Source organism: Anguilla anguilla, chromosome 10 (genome assembly GCF_013347855.1).
Source record: "Anguilla anguilla isolate fAngAng1 chromosome 10, fAngAng1.pri, whole genome shotgun sequence".
NCBI lineage: Eukaryota > Metazoa > Chordata > Actinopteri > Anguilliformes > Anguillidae > Anguilla > Anguilla anguilla.
The window spans coordinates 5,783,134-5,802,404 of record NC_049210.1 but is presented as its reverse complement, the minus strand read 5'-3'; the positions used below and the strand labels follow the sequence as shown (position 1 = coordinate 5,802,404).

The following is a 19,271-nucleotide window of genomic DNA, read 5'->3' as shown; positions in this document are numbered from 1 at the left end:
AAACATATTCCCATTTGCTCAACTGTGCTAACTAACTAGCCTTCAAGCTAAGTGTGACGTGTTCGACAAACTCACTGAACTTTCCCCACAGCGAGAACACGTTGCGAGAAGCACATTCCCATTTTCTCATTTTCCCACTTGCTAATTTGTGCTAACTAGCTATCGCACGTTCCTTCCGGCTGAGTTAGCTTGTTCTCACAGCGACTTTGTCAAACACGCTACTGCCTTCAAGCCAAGCGTTAGCCCGGCCCCCCCCCATCCTCAGATGAACACGGTCGTGTGGCCTTATGGGTAATTAGCGTTCGGCCGGCTGATCTGTGGGCCGCTGCGAATCTGGTTTTGCGACACGGTGTGAGCCAGGGTGCGAAAACCATCAAGATGGCGCATGACAGCATGTTTTTCCCTGTTAGGTAATAGCTGGTTGTGAACACCACAAGGGGGGGGGGGGCATGTGACAAGTGCGTCGGCCTCTAGGAACGGTTCGTTTCTCTACGTGCTCGACTCTACCCCAGACCTGGAACAGAAGCACCATCAAGATGGCGGCCTGACGATGTTCGGTGACATCGCGTTGACGATGTGTGTTTTTCGGGTTAGGTAACAGCCCGCTGTGAACAGCACAGATGGGGTGACTGACAGCGTGTTGTTTTGCTGGTGTCACTGCTGCGGCTTTCTTTCTCGGCCAATGCTCACGCCACGACTGACGTTTCAGACGTCAGCAACATGGAGCACGACGATAGCTCCAGGTTACAAGGATGCGAAACAGAAAGTGCTGGACGCGGACACTCCAGATGGTAAGTGGCGGCGTGTTTTTCTCTTGTAAATGGCAGCTGCTTTCTGTTTCTCTCTCACCAGGCTTCATATTCAACAGGTTAAACCACCTCACTACCTGGGCCCAACCACACTTCTGTCTGTGGAGGAGGTAGCACAGTGGCTACTGAACATACAACCAGAACATAATTCCATGTTCCATTCTAAGAAAATTTATGAAATGACCAATAATGAATTTTATGGCGACTACCGACCTAATGAATGACGAAATACACACATAAAAAACGAAAAATATAAGCATATACCTTATGAACAGATACTATAACCACCTCTAGATCACTCATAGCAGTTGTGTGAAGGCACCTTTGCAAGGTCAGAACTGAATCAGTTCAACACAATTTGAAACCCATCAGACCTCAAAGCCCAATCAATAAAAAATAAAAAAACTGTTTGATTAGGCGCAATACAGTGTGTAAGAGACTTAAACTGCCCTTCTGCCGATAATAACGTCCAGCACGGACTTGTCTCATTTCGCACAAGGTTCTCGTCTGGTCGACTTAAAGCGTTAGAACTTCAGAAGAAAAATGCAGGAAGGGAAAAAAAAAAAAAAGGCAGAGGGAAGCTTTGAGGCTCCCTCTTCAAACACATACCAGTCATAGTCTATCATAATATCTCAAGTGACCCCTTTTCCTTCAGGCCACAAAATTACCCTCCATCTCGCCACAAAGCACACAGAGCAAGAGCGAGAGAGCGAGAGAGAGAGAGAGAGAGAGCAAGCGAGTGCAAGAGAGAGAGGGAGGGAGAGAGAGAGAGCAAGCAAGAGAAAGAGAGAGGGAGAGAGTGAGAAAGTGAGACGGCAACAGAAAAAGAGAGAGAGAGAGAGCCGATTACCAGCAAAGAAGGCAGACATGACAAATGCTGACTCACCCGGCAGGCCCAAGAGAGGTGACCAGACTGTAATTAAGGCTAACGTATGCCTAGCCTACAACTTCCCTCTCCTAGTTTTCTTAATTTTTTTTCCCCTAGTGAAAGTTCAGGCATTGAAAAAAGAGAAGTGTTTTAATTAGTTGCTGAACGGATGAGGCGACAGAGTCCATTTTCCCTCGTGAGGAATCACACTTTAAATGCTCTCTGAGCCGTTTGGAGAACCGCTGCATCTTTCTTTATCAGTGCGGTCGATTACCGTTTCATTTTCCCGAAATGAGAAGTTCAGCTCGGGCTCTGTGAGTGATTCAGCTGAACGTACAATGCTGGCATCGGTCATACAGCAAGACCCCGTCACTGAAGAGCCCCACTGCTTGGGACGCGAGGGATCCTCGCCTTAGACGCAACATCATGTCTGGCTTTGATAACCAAGGCCCTTTAGATCAACGACTGAGTGGAGACTTCATTGGCAGGGACCGATAGGGCAGCAGGTGAAAGAAACAGCTAGAAGTAGGCTATGGCTTTCCGGTCAGATGGAGAGGTCTCAACACACCTGCTCTTCACTTGTATTCTAGGAACAGCCCTTCCTGTAGGGCCCTGCCAGCTTAGAGGAGTGACGTATTTCACACACACACACACACACACGCACACACACAGAGACAGATGCACATGCACACGTGCGCACACACACACACACAGAGCCACACAGTTTATGTTGGAATCACAATCGTGAATAGGCTTGACCTGCATTCACCGAGTAGATCCGATTGGTCAGAAAAAGACTGGTTAGGTCCCAAGAAGTTCGGCGGGTTTACTGCTCTGAAGCGATCTGCTTACACCAGGATTGGACCAGAAAGCTACAATTCTGGCACATAAAACCAGCAATGAGGCTACTCATAAAGAAACAAAATAAATAAATAAATAAAATCTGGAAGATTAAGTGAGGCTTAAAACCAGCCGCTAGCATCGGGTAGAGAAAGAAGTGGGTACTTTCCCCCCTCTAATAGCCCAAATTGGATTAGCCCCACTGAAAGCAGCTCAATGGCTGAATCCGGGCGTCCCGTTTCAGGGCAGTCCCTTCCCACAGTGGGGCTGGGGTTCCCCGTTATTTTGCATTAAACGTTGCCGAATTGACCCACTGGCATTTATCCTATTAGCCCACTGACCACGCAAAAGCCCCCTCCCTCCCAATAAACCAGCTTTGTGGCGCCATGGTCCCCCCCCTCCCCCTCCTGGCCTTAGGACCAGGGGTGACCCCCGATGACCTTTCCCACTCTGACCCCCCCCGAACCCCACTCCATCACTTTGGAGGTTTTCTGGGCGAGCAACAAGCCAATTGAAAAGGCATTCACAATTTGCCTTCTCATCTCCACCGGCCCAAAGGCAAGAGGGGGGGAAGACTGGGCGAGAGAGAGAGAGAGATGGGGTGGGGGAGGGGAGGGGACAAGGGGGGGAGAGAGAGCGCTTTCGCCCACCTCATGTGTGTGCAAGCGACCGGACCACACGCCCTCCTAGTACAGTGAAAATGTTGAGCACCATTAATGTACGAGGAATTTAATCCCCCCCGCCCCCCCCCCCCATCATCATCATCATCATCAAATATTTCCAACCTTGGGAATCGAGCCCCATGTCCCTCAGACATCAAACTATCCCATTTTTAGATCAGAGCACTGACGCGTCAGCTTCGATTCAATATTCAAGTGGTCCCTTCATTTCAAAGTATAAATAACATACAGCAGAAACACATTCGTTTTCCACACGTCGTGATGGTACAGCTAATCCTTTTTTAAGAGCGCTAAGCCGTCTGCGCTGTCTTCCTTCGGAAAAGTGATTGTTTAACGATTTAAATATTCATTTGAAATTCAAGTGTCTTCGAAGGAAAAACAGCAGGCCCTCACGGATACAAAAGAATTAATTAGTACAAGATGTCTAATCAGAGCGATACAGTGACTTTAACATTTTTAATGAGAACACTTGTGTCGACAGCTGGTATTTTGGGGAAGCCATGCATGCCATTGGGACTTTTAATAAAATGAATCAATTTTGGATTGGTTTCTTCCCTCACTTTGTAACTTGGTTAAAAAGAACCCAGGATGGTACCACAAAAAATAAATTCCCAAGAAAATATTTAGCTGGACATAGCTACCAAGTATTTACAAATGAGCCTGGAAAGTTGCCTTGATGTGTGTGCGAAACTCAGCAGTTCATTTTCCAATCTCATTTTTTTTCTCCAGAAAGCTTCAAGCCGATTTTTCAAGCCCCAATTGCATAGATGCGTTAAATAATTCAAGCCTGGATTTAAGCACGTGACTATTTTTGTTCAGTCCTAGGTGCACTTTATGGGTACCCATTACACGTGTTATGTGTCACAGTGCCAAAGAAATTCATAAAACCCTGTAGGCAGGAATGGTATGTCTCAGTGAGAACAGTTTGATCTTTGGGGGGGATGTAGGCCAGCCTAGAGTGTTTGAGGAGCGCTCATTCAAGGCCAAGCGGTATCACTTATGTAGGGGGGACTCCCTGCTTCCCAAATGTAGGGACAGCTGTTGTTTTCCTAAACCCGGGACCAAGGGGAGATTTGGGCTGGGGAACGCTTAGGAACTGGGGCACAAACGATTCGGAGTACGTTTCACCGCATGTAACCTGAAAATTCAAGGGTAAGAAATTAATGAATAAACTAAGAGCATCCAACAACAATGAAGGAGAAACGTTTGCTTTTGGATAAGCCAAATTTGCTGGAGAGACACAACTATTCTGACTTTTACATTCATGAGCCAACACCAGGCCAGTCCTCCAGAACCGATCATCTACTCGACTTCCCCTTGACACAGAGTAACTCAACATTACATTACATTATCGGCATTTAGCAGATCTTATCAAGAACGACTTACGCAGATGACATTTTCACGTAGAATCCATTAATGAAGCTGGACATTTCACAGATGCAATTAAGCTTGAGTAGCTCACTCAAGGGTCTAACGATAGCCGTGAGCGCAAAATCAAACACACAACCTTCGAGGTAAAATCCCATTTCTCAATGAGCTGTACACCATTAGCGCACACACGTGTACACATGCGCATACACGCAAGTACACAGACATGCGTACACGCACTCACAACTGAAATTCAAACTTCGTCATCTACGCTTGTCCACAGTGATGGATAAAACCAAGTAGCCTACCTCAAGAGTTCCAAAAGCTGCTTCAAAGGAGGTGACTTGAACAAGATCCTACACCATGAAGAAACTTTAACTGATCAAACTAAAGCAGAGCAGCACAGATTACAAGCTACAAAGACTACAAGCAATCAAATTAAAATTGTGTTCCAGCCAAATTTTGGTAAATTATGTAAGCATCAAGATTCACAGCAAACATTGTGCACATTAATACCAGGAAATAGAAATGAAAATTGAATCACTCAAATTAGATGCATAATCGCATTAAAAAGGAAAAGCCACGCTCGATGCATAATTTTCTATAATTTTCAAACCGCTGTTTCTTCATTTCTTTATGCTTTAAGAGGGGAGAACAGAATGTTCCTCCAGTTGCCCTCGTATAACACAGAGAGCCTTCAGCTCAGGTAATTGCTTCAGAGGCGCGCGTTCGCTTCGCGGAGAGGGGGAAGCGGAGGGCTGCGGAGCCCCTCTCATTCAGAAGTTAATTTACGAAGTCCCCGCTGCCCGGTAACTGCCGCCCGGCGGCGCAGACCGTTAGCGAAGCCGGAGATGAGAGCGACGCTCGTCCGAGCCCCCGCTGCCGCCGTCCCCGCCGCCGCCGTCCCCGAGGCCTGATTTATGCAGGAGCGACGCTAACGCCCCCCGCGCTACGTCCGAGGGCTCAGCCACAGAAGGAACAAATCTGAGAAAAACCCTCGACTGGGCTGAGTCGCACGGCATTGTGGGGGCCGGGCGCACTCAGGGGGTGAACAGGAGAACGCTTAACGCGCTGAAGATTAATCGCGTTGTGGAGACCTGGGTGTACCGGGGCAGAGGGTGAGAGAGCTTTGATGGTGCTAGCAGAAGTGGTGCTAGGCAGGTGGGGGGTGGGGGGGGGGGGGATTTGGGGAGTAAAAAGTTATGGAGGCCCACCGGCTAATGATAACCTAGACAGGAAGCGAACGGTGAGGCGATGTCTGGCTTTAACAGACAGAGTCCATAACAGACGGTTGTAGGACGCGGCGTGAATCAACGGCTGGCTAGCACTGGCCAGTTGGGCTTCCCCCTTAGACCAAAGGGGATTCTGATCGTTGTTGTTGTTGCTGTTGTTTTAAGGTCAGTCATGGGGGGATTTGGAGAGGTGCCCAGAAGCAGCAGTAGGATAGGGATGGGGGGGGGGGGGGTGGGGGTGGGGGTGTGCACCCATCATGAGACAAACAAGAGGTGCGGAGATGCCAAGAGGTGCTAAGTGATTTGCCCCTCCCCAAGGTTATTTGAGGAATTGGGTTGCCTTTGTTTTATTTTTTATGATTGAGTCTCCCCCACTAGGCCCCAAATGAAGCCGTGTCCCCACCCGCTGCGTTGTCCTCTGTTCCCCTCGGCTTTGGCCTGCCACCAGCAGAGGTGTTCCTCCATCGCCCTTCCCTCCTATCCCAGCATGCTCTGGGTGTCAGAGCCCGCTTTGCAGCGTTTCACATGGGTATCTCCTTACACAGGCTGCAAACTCAATGAAATCGCCACGGCGATCTGAACTCCGCTGGCCAATCAACTATCTCTGCTGCCCCACAACCACAGAAAGAAAGAACACAGGCCTGAAGTTCAAAGCCATGTTTCATTCTGTCTCTTGTTTAAACTGTCACTTTATATTTAGTTTTAAAATAGTTCAAAATTTTTTATTGATTTTAATAAATTTCAGTTTGTTATTTAATCTCAGACCATTGTGATAAAAGGACTGAAAGCACGACAGGATGATATTCACCAGGAACGGGATAAGGGAAGGGGAAAAAAAATCAAATAAAAACAGATTCAACTTTGATTCTCCGTAAATAGTTTGGTTCAATGGATTCCCAGTCTCAGGCGCTTTGTTTCTGGATGGTTTCGAATAATGAACGTACAGCCCCCTTGGATTTCTGACAAACCAGAGAGCGACTGCAGGCCTAGGCGCGCCTCCCCCCCCCCCGAACCCCGCCCCCACCCCGAAGGAGTGACCTGATTCGGGTTTGTAATGGGATCAAAACAGACCTACTTTTGGAAACTCTTTCTGGTTCCCCTCTCAGAGGAAATCAGAATGCGAGTCACACCATCCCCGCCATTCTTCTTTGTCACAGACACAATTCACTGGGCCTTTGATCATTCTCAATAACAACTACTTCAAACCCCCCACCCCCCCCCTCCACCCCCTCACATGTCCCCTTCTACCCCCCACCCCTGGATACAGAACACACCCCCACCCCCCCCCCCCACCACCACCACCCACCACCCCCAAAAACCCCTCCCTGTGTTTCTGACCTCTTGCACTCACCACTTGCCATATTTGCTCTTGTTTGAGCTCGCTCTCAAAAAATAAAAATAAATAAATACATTTTTTTTTTAAACCACAGGCACTCAGACAATTCTGCAAGAGCAAACAGACTCCTGAGCAGCGAGCCGCACTTGAAGGGTGACTGCACGTAGCCCCCGTTCTCCAGACTATCGCGCCGTTAAGTTGCGACAGCACGCCATCTTTTCGCGTTAGAAATAAAAACCGCAGCTACAGCTCCCGTTTTCCCCTTCAAGTCGTACTCTTCCGAAGGCAGTTTTTTTTTTTAAACAGCCTGTCAAAAAAAAAAAAAAAAAAAAAAAAAAAACCCAGACGTGCGAGGCCCAGAAATCTAAGCGTTTTCCTTCTCCCCCCGCCCCTGCGAGGCGGTTGTTGGAATACGCAAGCGTTCGTACGACCGTAAAAAAATCATTATTTTCCGCAGAAACGCGAGCGGGCGGCGGGGAGAGACGTTCCCCTTCAGAAGCTCTTTGCGTCTTCTCCGCCCGCACGCGAGTCTGACATGCGCTGGGGGAACGGGGGGGGGGGGGGGGGGGACGGGGGAACGGGGGGGGAACGCTCAAAGCATCCCCACGGGAGGCTGCCAGGATCCTTGGCAGGCTGGGAAGCCGCGCTGGGAAGCCGTGCCGGGCCGGGGCATTTGCATTCGCATATCAAACGCGGCCGCGGCGGAATAGCGGGAAAGGGCCCCGGTCTCTCAAAGCAACTGGGAGGAGCGCAACAACAAAAAAAAATTAAAAATGGCGCATTCGCCGAATGTCACAAAGCGCGAAGGCGGAGCCTGGAAAACGCCGGCAGGACTCCCGCGCTAATGCTAATGCTAACGCTAACGACGGGGATGCAGGAACGGGACAAAAAAAGACAGGAAGATTCGGCTGTGATGCAAGAATAAAAACAACAAAAAAAAAGTTACCAAAACTATTTTTAAATTTTGGGTCTCGGGGGAATGACGAGCCGAGCCGTTCGAAGGGGAGATCAAAGCCGGGACCGAAAAATCGTTACCCCCCCCCCCCTCCCCCCCCCTTGACGCGAGGCGACCTGTCGGTCGTGCGATTGAAATGGGAAACGGACCTGCTTCCCAGAATCCTAAATGCGTGGCCCTCCTGGCCCGGCTTCGTGAAACCCAGGGCCTTCTGTCGAGGGTCGAAAGAATCATGGGGGGGGGCGGGGGGGGGGGCGGGGATTGTAAACATTCTGCCACGGCAACTTCAAACAGGCCGCGAGCCGCGAGTGCCAGATAAAGTTGGGCTAAAAAAAGAGGAGTAGTAACTGTCCCAGGGGGGGGGTTGGGGTGGTGGGGGGGTGGGGGCGCGCGGGATTTCGGGGAGCGCAGGGCGTGCAGCAGATATGGCTTTCAGCTCGGCCGGTGGCATTTAGGTCGAGCCCCGTATCAGTTACAGCCACAGGCTTCTTTGTAAGGGGCAGAGTGGGGTGGGAAGGGGGGGGGGGGGGGGGGGGGGGGGGGGGGCACAACGTGACAGAAAAGCCATCTCTGCTCCCTGAAAGGCCAGCCACACCGCTGCTGGGCGGGGCAAAGGGGGGGGGGGGGGCTCTGAATAACTAACTGCATTCGAATTAAGCCAGAATGCTTTGAGGGTTTCTGTGGTTTTGGAGATTGCTGAAACATTAAAAAAAAACAGCAACAACAAAAAAAAAGCAGACCACAAACTGCCAGGCAGTCTCCTCACATGACCACCTGTCTACGCCATAATGTTGTGAGAACACAATAGACCACACCTGAATGTGGGCAAGAGAGGAGGCACAAGCTCTCTGTTAATTTATGCCTGTCCAGCCACTGTGTCTCATTGTGCTTTGCTGATCTTGTTTAAAACAGAACCTCAAACACCATTCCAGCAGGGCAGTAAGCGTCTGTTTTCTGCACGTTTTCGGCACCGATTCGCTGAATTTAAGTCATCCTTTGGCCCACGGGTCTCAGACACCTTAGTTTCCGTGGCCTAAACCGGCTTGTCAATCAAAAGGAACCCCAGGCTAAACCCCGCAGATGCGGCCCCGCTCCAGGATGGAAGTTTGAGATCCCGGGCCCTAATCCCTAATCCCGCGCCTCGGACCCGAGCCCAGGCCGGAAAAACGGCAGCGTTCCTGAAATAACAAACCGCCCTGCCAGGAACGCTAAGGCCATGTTTGATCAAAGCCGCGAGAGAGCCCCCCCCCCCCATGCCCCCCCACCTCCCTGAGGCCTGGGCCACTTAACGGGACGTGGGCCCCCCCAGGGCCCCCCCCCCAAAGCGCTCGCCAGCTGCATTTGGGCACCGATGAGACCCAGCAGCCCCCCTCCAGGCCACTTTCAGTAATTACTCTTTCAACTTGTGACCTTCCCAAACTGCTGAGAGCACCTGGGAGTTTTTTTAAAAAACAGAGCAACAGACAACGGTCTCCTCACCTCCTCGCCGAAACGCAGGGCCAGACGCCATGTTCTCCTCACGCTTCCCCCCATGCCAGATTTTCTCTGGGAAGATGTGGATGTGACACACGTTTCATTTTTTTAAGAAGAGGGGACAATTTTTTCCTGACTTAATTTGAATTATAGTACAGAAAGCTTTGTGTTGGTGGAATCATACCAACGGCTACAAAGGACGGGAGTGGGGGGGGGGGGGGTTGTTTACGGTTTGAGTGTCGGTGACACTATGGATGCCGTACGGTCCCCCTGTGACACCATCTCTTGAGCGTGAACTCTTCTCAGGGAGAAGGACAGAGGAGAGGACATCAATCAACGAACACGCTCAAACTGCATCATGGGAAAACGTGTTCTTCTATTTAAGAACTCTGCATAGAACACCTTGTCCTCCATTAGGACCCTTTAAAGTGTCCTGATCTATGTCATAAGCAGATAATAGCTACTACAGTTCTGGAGGATAAAATAAATTAGAAACACTTTGAAGTTCAGCGAAATATCTTGGACATGGATATGGATGGACTTTGAAGGCATTAAAGATATTGAAATATGAACTTTTAAACACTAACGTAGTCTAAACACGATTAAAGTGGCCTTCATCGGGAAATAATCCAAGCAGAAGCATTTATAAAGAACGAGGGAGAAAAAATCTTTGTTTGAACATCAGTGATGTTCAAATGCATCTGAACATTGAAGACTGCTGTTAAGTGTTGATGAAGCATCACATGCAAGCTAATGCATCTTTCATAAGATAAGATAAACTTCCCAGAACCCCATTGGGTAACTTGTTCTCTGTATTTAACCCATCTTAGCTACTTGGGAGCAGTGAACAGCCCAGGGACCAAGTCCAGTGCCATGGTCAAGGGCAATGGCAGGAGAATACACAACCAAACACGGGTGTCTTTCCATGAGAAATGTCATCTCTGCAATGACAATCACACCGATAATGACACTGCAGTGGATGGACTATGGGACTGTATCACAAGGCCAGCAAGCATCGTCGACAAAAGTGATTCTTCCATACGACTATTCGCACCAACACCAACACCATTGCACCAACACCATCTGCGTGTGCATTTAAAACCAATGGCTGGTTTAATGTTTGCCATTACAACTAGAATTCATATGCCTCCTTCAGGTGGATCAAGTGATTCTGTACATCGTATGACAAGTCCAAATGCACGTATGGAAAATCGAGAAAGGTCACAAATATTCACCGATTCACATGAATTCACAAAACATTAAATAATTCAGCAGGATGAGTTCAGCAGAAAGGTCTCCACAGGTCAGGCGGCCATTTTCACAACCCTGCGATCTGCTTCGCCGCAGAGTTTGAGTGCCGAGATCCCGCTAGGCTACGTAGAAGAGCACACAGAAGAGCAGGCAGAACAGGCTCAGCTCCACCATGTAATCCTCAGAGGGCTACACCAGCAGCAGCACATGCTTTAACCAATTAAAGCCCTCGCCTGAGAGCCCCGGCCTGCGGCGACCTCGCCTTCCCCCCCCCCCCCCCCCCCCCCCCCCGCCCGGGGCTCAGAAGCGCCGTGAGAGGATGGAGGTTTTAGCACGAGTCGCGGCACAGATCGCTGATCGCCATTTACCCTTTGCTGAGAGAGAGAGAGAGAGAGAGAGAGAGGGAAGTAAAGACCGAGCTTAGAACTCGTAGAACTCAACCACCGGGGGACCTCCCCCCTCCCCCTTCGCCCCCCCCCCCCCCCCCCACCGTCCAACCGCCACCTCAGCTGCTGCATGCCTCCAGCGCTACCTCATCCGCAGAAACGGGGGGGGGATGGGGGGGGGTCCACCGGCCCCCACATAGTGGGGAGAACCTGATCGAGCGCCCGACCAGGGCCTCCTCCCCGCGCCGCCCTTTGAAGTCCGCGCCACGGCGCTAGGCGACGGATTTCAGCGAATCGCCAGACACTCACGCCAGTCGCCTGTAATCCGTTCGAAATTCCCGCGAGTGCGACCGGGGATCTTTTTTTTTTTTTACCCTCCCCCCCCCCCCCCATTCTCTGCCATGAGAGGCTCTGTATCACCTACCCGTGTTTACAGATTTTAAAAAAAACAAAAAAAAACAAAAAACAGAACCGCACCCACCACCACGGAAAAGCCGATCAGAGATTGGATCAGGGATGGAAAATGTAAATTAGAGGGAAAAAAAGGTATGACTTAGCTTCTTAGACCAAGCACAGAAAAATAAGGGAGGGAGAGAGAGAGAGAGAGAGAGATGGACAGAGTGAGAGAGAGAGAGAGAGATAGAGCAGGACAGAGAGAGAACAGAAGAGACAGAGTGAGAAAGAGAGAGAGAGAGCAGGAGAGAGAGAGAGAGAGAGAGACGAATCTGGGTGGAGCAGGACTTTCCGATCATCTGTGTCTCCCAGTTTCCCAAGTGCTGGAAATAACTTCAAAGAGGATGGTATCCTTTGGGGGGGAGGGGGCTGGGGGGGCGTGGGGGGGGGATATAATTACACTGGGGCAGCTGGGCAGGCTTCACAGGTGGGGTCTATATTCACTGTGTAATATTATCTCATAAAGGTTCCGTTGAGTTTTTTTTTCTTTCTTTCTTTTTTCTCTCTCTTTTTTTTTTTTTTTAAAGAAAACTTCCTCCCCTTTGTCCCTTTGACAGAAAAGAAGGGACAAAACAGTGGCGGAGGGGGGAGAAAAAAAAAACAAAACCATGCAGGGCGAAGGAATGCCCCCCTTTTTCCCGAATTTAAATAAATCAGTAAAAGCAAAGAGGTGGTGCGTCGCCCTGCGTAAACAAGGCATTAGAGAGAGAGAGAGAAAGAGAGATGGATAGAGAGAAAGAAAGAGAAAGAGAGGAGGAGAGAACGGTATGCGTGCAGAAGGTGTGAGCTGGGGAGTCAAGTGCGGGCCTCGTAGTCTTTTCAGCTGGGTAATCTGACGTTATATATAGGCACTGAAATTACAGAGCATTCCTCTGGCCTCTCCACGTGCAGCCTGGGATTTTTTTTAAAACCTCCATTTCCAGCTAAACGACTGAGGCATCAAAGACTCGTTCAGTCACTGGTAATCTTGTTATAGCGCTCTGTTGTGTGTGTGTGTGTGTGTGTGTGTGTGTGTGTGTGTGCGCGTGTGTGTGCTTGTGTGTGAGTGAGTGCATGTGTGAGTGAGTGTGCGTGCGTGCGTGCGTGCGTGTGTGTGAGTGAGTGCATGTGTGTGTGAATGAGTGAGTGAGTGAGAGAGAGAGGGTGAACAAGAGAAGGGTAAAGAGGAGAAAGAGAGAGCGGGAGTAATGGGGAGAGAGAGAGAGAGAGACAAAGTGATATCTTCCATCTCGATGGGGTGATGGGGGTGGTGGGGGGTTTATGAGTTACGCATCAATGGAAAAGTGCACCCCCACCCCCACCCCCCCCCCCCCCAATCCCCCAACCAACACCACTAAGGCCCTCCATGAAATCACCTCCACAAACTGTCCCCATGGCAACCGCATAAGCAAACAAGTGTCGCCATTTCAGAGCAGGAAGGGGACACAGCGACCGGACACTGGATATCATGCAAATATTCCGATATGCACCGGGCAGCCCCGGAGCTGACAGCTTTAAAGACAAGGCCAGGGTCCCACAGAGCCGGCAACTCTATTAGCCCCCCGCAGAGGCCCAGCGCTAAAACCATCAAAGGTGCGTACAACTCCTCCTGGCGTCGTTTCGAGGTCCTTCTGACGGAGTGGCCCGCAACCCACAACAAACAACGACCCACCAAAGTCAAGCGGTCAACGGCTTCAAACGACACCAAAAAAAACGAAAAAGCTCCCTAGCGCTGTCTCTTGCGTTTGTGTCGCTGTCTCCTTCGAACGGGACACGGCGTCTTGGGAGAGATGGGCGGGGTCGAAGCCCCATCAGTGGTCAACCAAAGTAGTCGAAAATACTGTATATGTATGTAAAACTGTCATTAACCGTTTCACCCACACTTCATTGACAAAACGTAACGTACTCACGGCTATAATTAAGTCATGAACTGTGTGACCGTATGAAAATCTAAAACAATACCCACAGATAAGACATATCTACTTTATTTAGGGTATAATCACGCTTCCACTAATTATCCCAAAGATATAATCTGATAACACTCGGATAAGGAAAGGAGAAGAAGGAAAAAAAAAAAAACACACACCCAAAATGACCAAGACAATCACTGAGCCAGAATACCGCAAATATCTCTGATCTGGCAGCATTTCTGCGCAGCTCGCGCAGATGGGATTGCACGATTACAGGAAAAATAACAACAAACGCGGCAAAAAACCTTAGACAGGCGCCAACAAAAGAGGCATTCAAAAAGACTTCCAAAGACATTCCGCACAGTTTTTTTCTTCTTCTTCTTTTTTTTATTTTTATTTTTTTTTTTAAAACAAGGTTTTAAAAGCACAGCATGCTTCTCCAAAGTGGCCAGAGCTTCTGAAGGCGGCCATCTTCAGCTGCTTAGTCATGTTTTTTCCTAAATTGACATTCTGCTCTGGGGTCCTTTTTGATTTTGTTAATTTATTCCAGTCTAAACACTGAGGCCCTGGTTAGCTGGGGCGTTGGGGGGGGGGGGGGGGGGGGTTGGCTCGCCACGGCAACAGAGGCTCCCCGTCATTTCAGAAGTGCTAATCCCGCACTGTAAAACAAAGTTAACGTCGGAGTTAATAGGATATGATTAATGCCGGAGGAAGGGGGCGAGCGGTTCCCCGGCTGAAAAGACCTCCAGAACCCGCTCTGGAAGTCCAGAACCCGCTCTCGAAGTCCAGAACCCGCTCTGGAAGTCCAGAACCCGCTCTCAAAGTCCAGAACCCGCTCTCAAAGTCCAGAACCCGCTCTCAAAGTCCAGAACCCGCTCTCAAAGTCCAGAACGCGCTAAATCGGTACCCCCCCGGGGGACCGTAGTCATCAACACCTCGCCTCCGAACCGTCCCTTTGAAGTCCCCCCCGCCCGCCCCCCCACCGGCCTTTGAAGGTTTCGGCGAGGGGAGAAATCCATCCGCTCTCCGCTTGGAAAGCCCCCAGAATTTCGGAATGCGGCGCAGGCCGCCGTCGAGCCCGCTGGAATGCGATTGGAGGAGAGCCCCTCTCTCTCTCTCTCTCTCTCTCTCTCTCTCTCTCTCCGTGGGCTCAGGGGCTCCTGGACGGCACGGACACACGGACCCCCCCCCCCCCCCCCCCCCCCGTGGGCTGGATGAGGGGGGTGGGGGGGGGGTGGGGGGGTTTGTGGGAGCAGCACTGCCTTGCTCAAAATCAAAGGACAAGACAATAAACAAAATCATGGTTGCAATATGTGGCCTGAACTTTGGTGGCCTTTTCCAAAAATACTTGGATACCATAACAAGCATTACAAACTGACATGCACACATTTCATTTCAGCCATGTAACCACTTCTGATTGATGCCCCTTTAATGCCATGTTCCGAATGTATGACTTTGAAGTTCTTCATAGAGGTACTCCATCATGGAGGTCGGTGATTAAAGGTTAATACGTGAAAGAATATTTACCGCGTACACATTTTATGCAAGAATGGTGTATATCAATCACACTGTCCTTAGAAGGTAGGTCAGTATTTATTAGAGAGTTGCTGTTGCAGCATGAAGATACTGTCCACATTCACTCTAATCAACCTGCATAATTCTCCATTTTCGAACACACTGAGGCGGTTTGAAAAAGGCAACTGATTAACCAAAGAGAACTAAGAAAATTAACCGCCACTTTTACATTTAACATACCCCTTACATTTGAATTAACAAGTGCCTAATGATATACAACTGGGAGTAAAAGACATACTAAAGGACGGAACTGAATTATGATTTGGCTGGAAATGACTTGTGTATCAGTGTCATAAGCTGCCACTGCCAGCTCCACTTGGGTAGAGTCCCCAATATGCGGGCGAGTCCCCAAAAATAGCTTTTATTTCCCCCATTCATGCTCTCCCTTGCTTGCTCCACAAACATTGTCTATAGACCAAGTACCAAAAAAAAAACTGAATTTCAGAATCTTTCCGATGGCAGTTGGAATGTTCAGACTCGATCAACATCCTAATGTTCCGCCCGGAATGCGCTTGGGGTCGGCCATTTTGGACTCCCCACCCCCCTCTTTCCTCTGGGTTTACCCCCGGGGGGCAGATCTGGGAGGACGACAGGCAGGCCTATTAGCGCCCGGCTCGGGTTTCACCGAGCCCAGCCCTGTTTTCTTTAGGAAACACTAACTGGTTCTGGTGTTACACGGGAGGAAGCAGTCACCTGCATCACTTCCAGGTCGGCCGGCAAGGGTCACGCAGCACTCCTTGGAAAGGACTGGGCGACATGTGGAAGTCATTAATGTCATTTCCAGTTAATTTGACCGAGATCTTAACTCTTCTGGTGGTTAAAAAAAAAAAAAAAAAAAAGGCTTCCTGGATTACTAGGCTGTCGATACTCCCACATCGCGTTCGGCCAAATCCTTCGCAGCACTCTCTCACCGATTAAAGACCTATCAAACGACGAATTATTAATCCAAACGTAGCATCTAAAATCTGACCGTGAAGTTGCCGTGAACCGTGAAGACACCGACAGTGAAAGCAAACTGTTCAGCTGAAATTATTTCCTTTGGCGTTGTCTGGGTCTGAGGCCCCCCCCCCCCCACCCCCGCCGGCACATGCTTCATCTCGCCGCTCAGCATCGCATCGTAAAACGGGCTGGAGTCCCATCGCTACATTTAGGGGCCTCGCGCCGTTCCGAATTTACACAAGGACGATCTCCCCTGGCTCCGAGATCGTTTTCGCGCGAGCAGATTTTACCCCGGGCGGGTCGGGGGGCGATCACCTTTCAAGGAAACCTGGAAGGCGTCGCCTTCGAGCCTGGGGGCCAGGAGCTCCGCGGGGCTAGCGATCGTTTTGGGAAGAGGAAACGAGAATGGGAATAAACAAAGGAAGAGCACTTCCTGGAATTACACGTCGGGGTCAGGGAAGACCGGGAGCAGCTCCGAGCGGCTCCAGGGTCTCCGGGTTATAATCCTTCAGGGAGGACCTTGGACGACACGAGCGAGACCTTCCGGAAGCTTCTTGGAAGCACTTCAAACCTGGGACTGCAGCTCTTGTGCCGGGGGAAGGAGGCGTGGCTTCATCATGCTCCGAGCGTACCGCGCAACCCTGCCACGGTGAATATATTTTGGAATGTATTTTGGAATATATTTTGGAATATATTTTGGAATATATTTTGGAATATATTTTGGAATATATTTTGGAATATATTTTGGAATCTACTTTGTAGTAGGTGTGAGAGTCTCTGTTTGGGGAGAGGACTGGAAATGGGGAACCCACACAGGCAGCCCTTACTGAAATGGAAAAGCAACGCTCCATTCTACGGTTAATGCAAGAGACGGCGCAGCCACGATCGCAACGGCTTCTCGCGAGAATAAACGAGGGAACCGGTTCAGACGGCAAAAGAGGGGGATGGGGAAAAAAGAGAAAGAAACGTGCAGGGCAACGTGTCCTTTCCCGCAGAATCCATGAGGACGACGACCCATTCCACTTTCGCCGGCCGCCATCTTTTCACGTAGCCAAGTGATCAGGTTAGACAAGCCGCTTTATTCAAAGCTAAACAGCAATGCCAGTGTCCCGACCCTTTAAAAAGGAGGAGGGGAGAGAAGAAGAAGAAGAAAAAAAATCCTATCTGAGAGATTAGCTCAAAGCACCCAGCCGAGCCCGTGCGGGGATCGCTGGTTCCCCCTGCTCCATGTGAGCCAGCAGCCCCTTGTTCCGAGGCAAAGCATGTCTTTGATACCAGACGAGCAGGAATCCGGAGGCGTTACAGGTTTCTTTTGTACTTTTTTTTTCCTGCACTGAGACTCACGCATGGGTGCCAAGGCTGGGATTTTTTTCTCCCCCCCCTCGTTCACTCTCTTTCAACCCCCCCCCCCCACACACCCCCTCCAAAAAAAAAAAAAGAAGAGAAAAAGTAAAAATAAACTATTTTTTTAAAAACCATTTCAAAACTTTACGCATTTAGTCTTCCGTATCTGCTTACAGTGTTCGTGAAAATGACTGTGAAGCAGAAATATATACAAATGTCCTCTTCCATTACATCTGAAACATCCATATTTGAGGTCTGTGGGGAGGGGTGGGGTTGGGTGGGGGTTGGGGCCGGGTGGCTTTGGTGAGGGGAAAAGGAGGGGGCGGGGGGGGGGGTTCTTGCCTCCCCTTGGAGATGTTGGTAAGCCCATTACATCAGCTTGTTTATGCTTGATGGATTCTGAGGCGCAGGCTTTTGTGAAGCCAGAAAATGACCTAAATTGACATTCAGAATGGTCTTCTTCCCGACCTGGTGCGTGCCTGTGGTCGGGATGATTTTCAAAAGTAAAACAAGATCACTGGGGGAGTTTTATGAGCCCATTTAACTGAGCTGGAAGATTTTTTAAACACAACCATCCCAGTGTAGTCCATGAAACAATAAAAACGCAAGGGTAACATTAAAAAATAGTATAGTATAGTATCAAACATATGCACAGCATCAAACACTGGCTCCTGTACCAACAGAGACCCTCTGTAGCATTCTGATGATCATACAAAAGCTTTCATGAAAAATGCAAACTGGGCCATGACCACGTTGAGGGTTGAGGTTCTACTAGTCCTGAGCACGCCATCATTTTAACAACGGAAAGGTCCCGTAAGGTGCATATCACTCAAATTCAACAGCTGCATATCAAGTTTAAGCAGATGCTGAAAGGAAAAGTCCAGGCAATAGCTGCATTTCAACATTAGGATACTTTTCATGTTAACGGTTGCTTGTTATTTTTGTTCTTTCTCTTGGCAGGTTTGAGCACTGGGAAAATCCAAAATCAACATAATTAAGTACAATAACCTTAATCTTTATTTACAAAGCTATATTTATGACAATCAAAAGCTTTTCTTCTCTGCAGCACTGAAGGGCTGAATAAAAATATTTAAAAAATGAAACCCAGAGGGCAAAGCGTGGGTGGGCTCATCCACGCTTTCTTAATGAATCAAAACTAGAGCTACAATTACTGCAAAGTGAATAAACTAATTAACCCGGGCTAAGCAAACTCCGGCACGCCGGAGAGGGAACGGCGAACCCGGAAAACTTGATGAAATCATCGCAAAACTCGACTCTCAAAAGCAACCGCGGACGAAGACGCAAATGAAAGAGTTCTTCTTTCCTCAGAACTTCAACCACCGCAACACTCAAAGCCAATAAGGAACTTATTCCAAAATAAGAGTTTTTTTTTTTTTTTTTTTTTTTTTTTTTTTTAAACTCAGAGGGCTGAGAAGCTGAGAAGCTTCAAACCGAATCCACAATGAGCTCCACGTACCCTACGGTGCAGAGATTCTGACCACCCCACTGTTTTTTCTTTCTTTTCTTTTTTTTTTGGCTTGTTCTCTCATCCACCCCCAAAATCAAGCCTGGCAACATTCGAACGAGGCCAATAAGATGGGAGTCATTGTTATGGAAACATATCGGGGAAGAATGGCCGGGATGGCACCGCTTTGATCTTCGGCTGTTGACCTGGACGGCCCTTTTCCTTTCTCCGCGTGACGAACGGGGCCCTTCTCCCATTGGCCGACGCCGCAGAGGTCACGGGCGGAAAAGCCGCCGTCGCTCCCTCCACCAATCAAATCAGGGAAACCGACACTGGAGTGTTTTTAACTCCAGCTTACAATCTGAAGGAGAGAATCGCGCACAGTGTACGCACTGGCTGCACACGCCA

At 49.3% G+C, this 19,271-nt stretch overlaps 1 protein-coding gene across 2 annotated transcripts in view; it reads right to left on the bottom strand.

The window, feature by feature from the left end:
- Positions 1–19,271, bottom strand: part of znrf3 (zinc and ring finger 3) — an 83,753-nt gene that overhangs the window by 39,543 nt on the left and 24,939 nt on the right. The gene's annotated exons all lie outside the window — the stretch shown is intronic.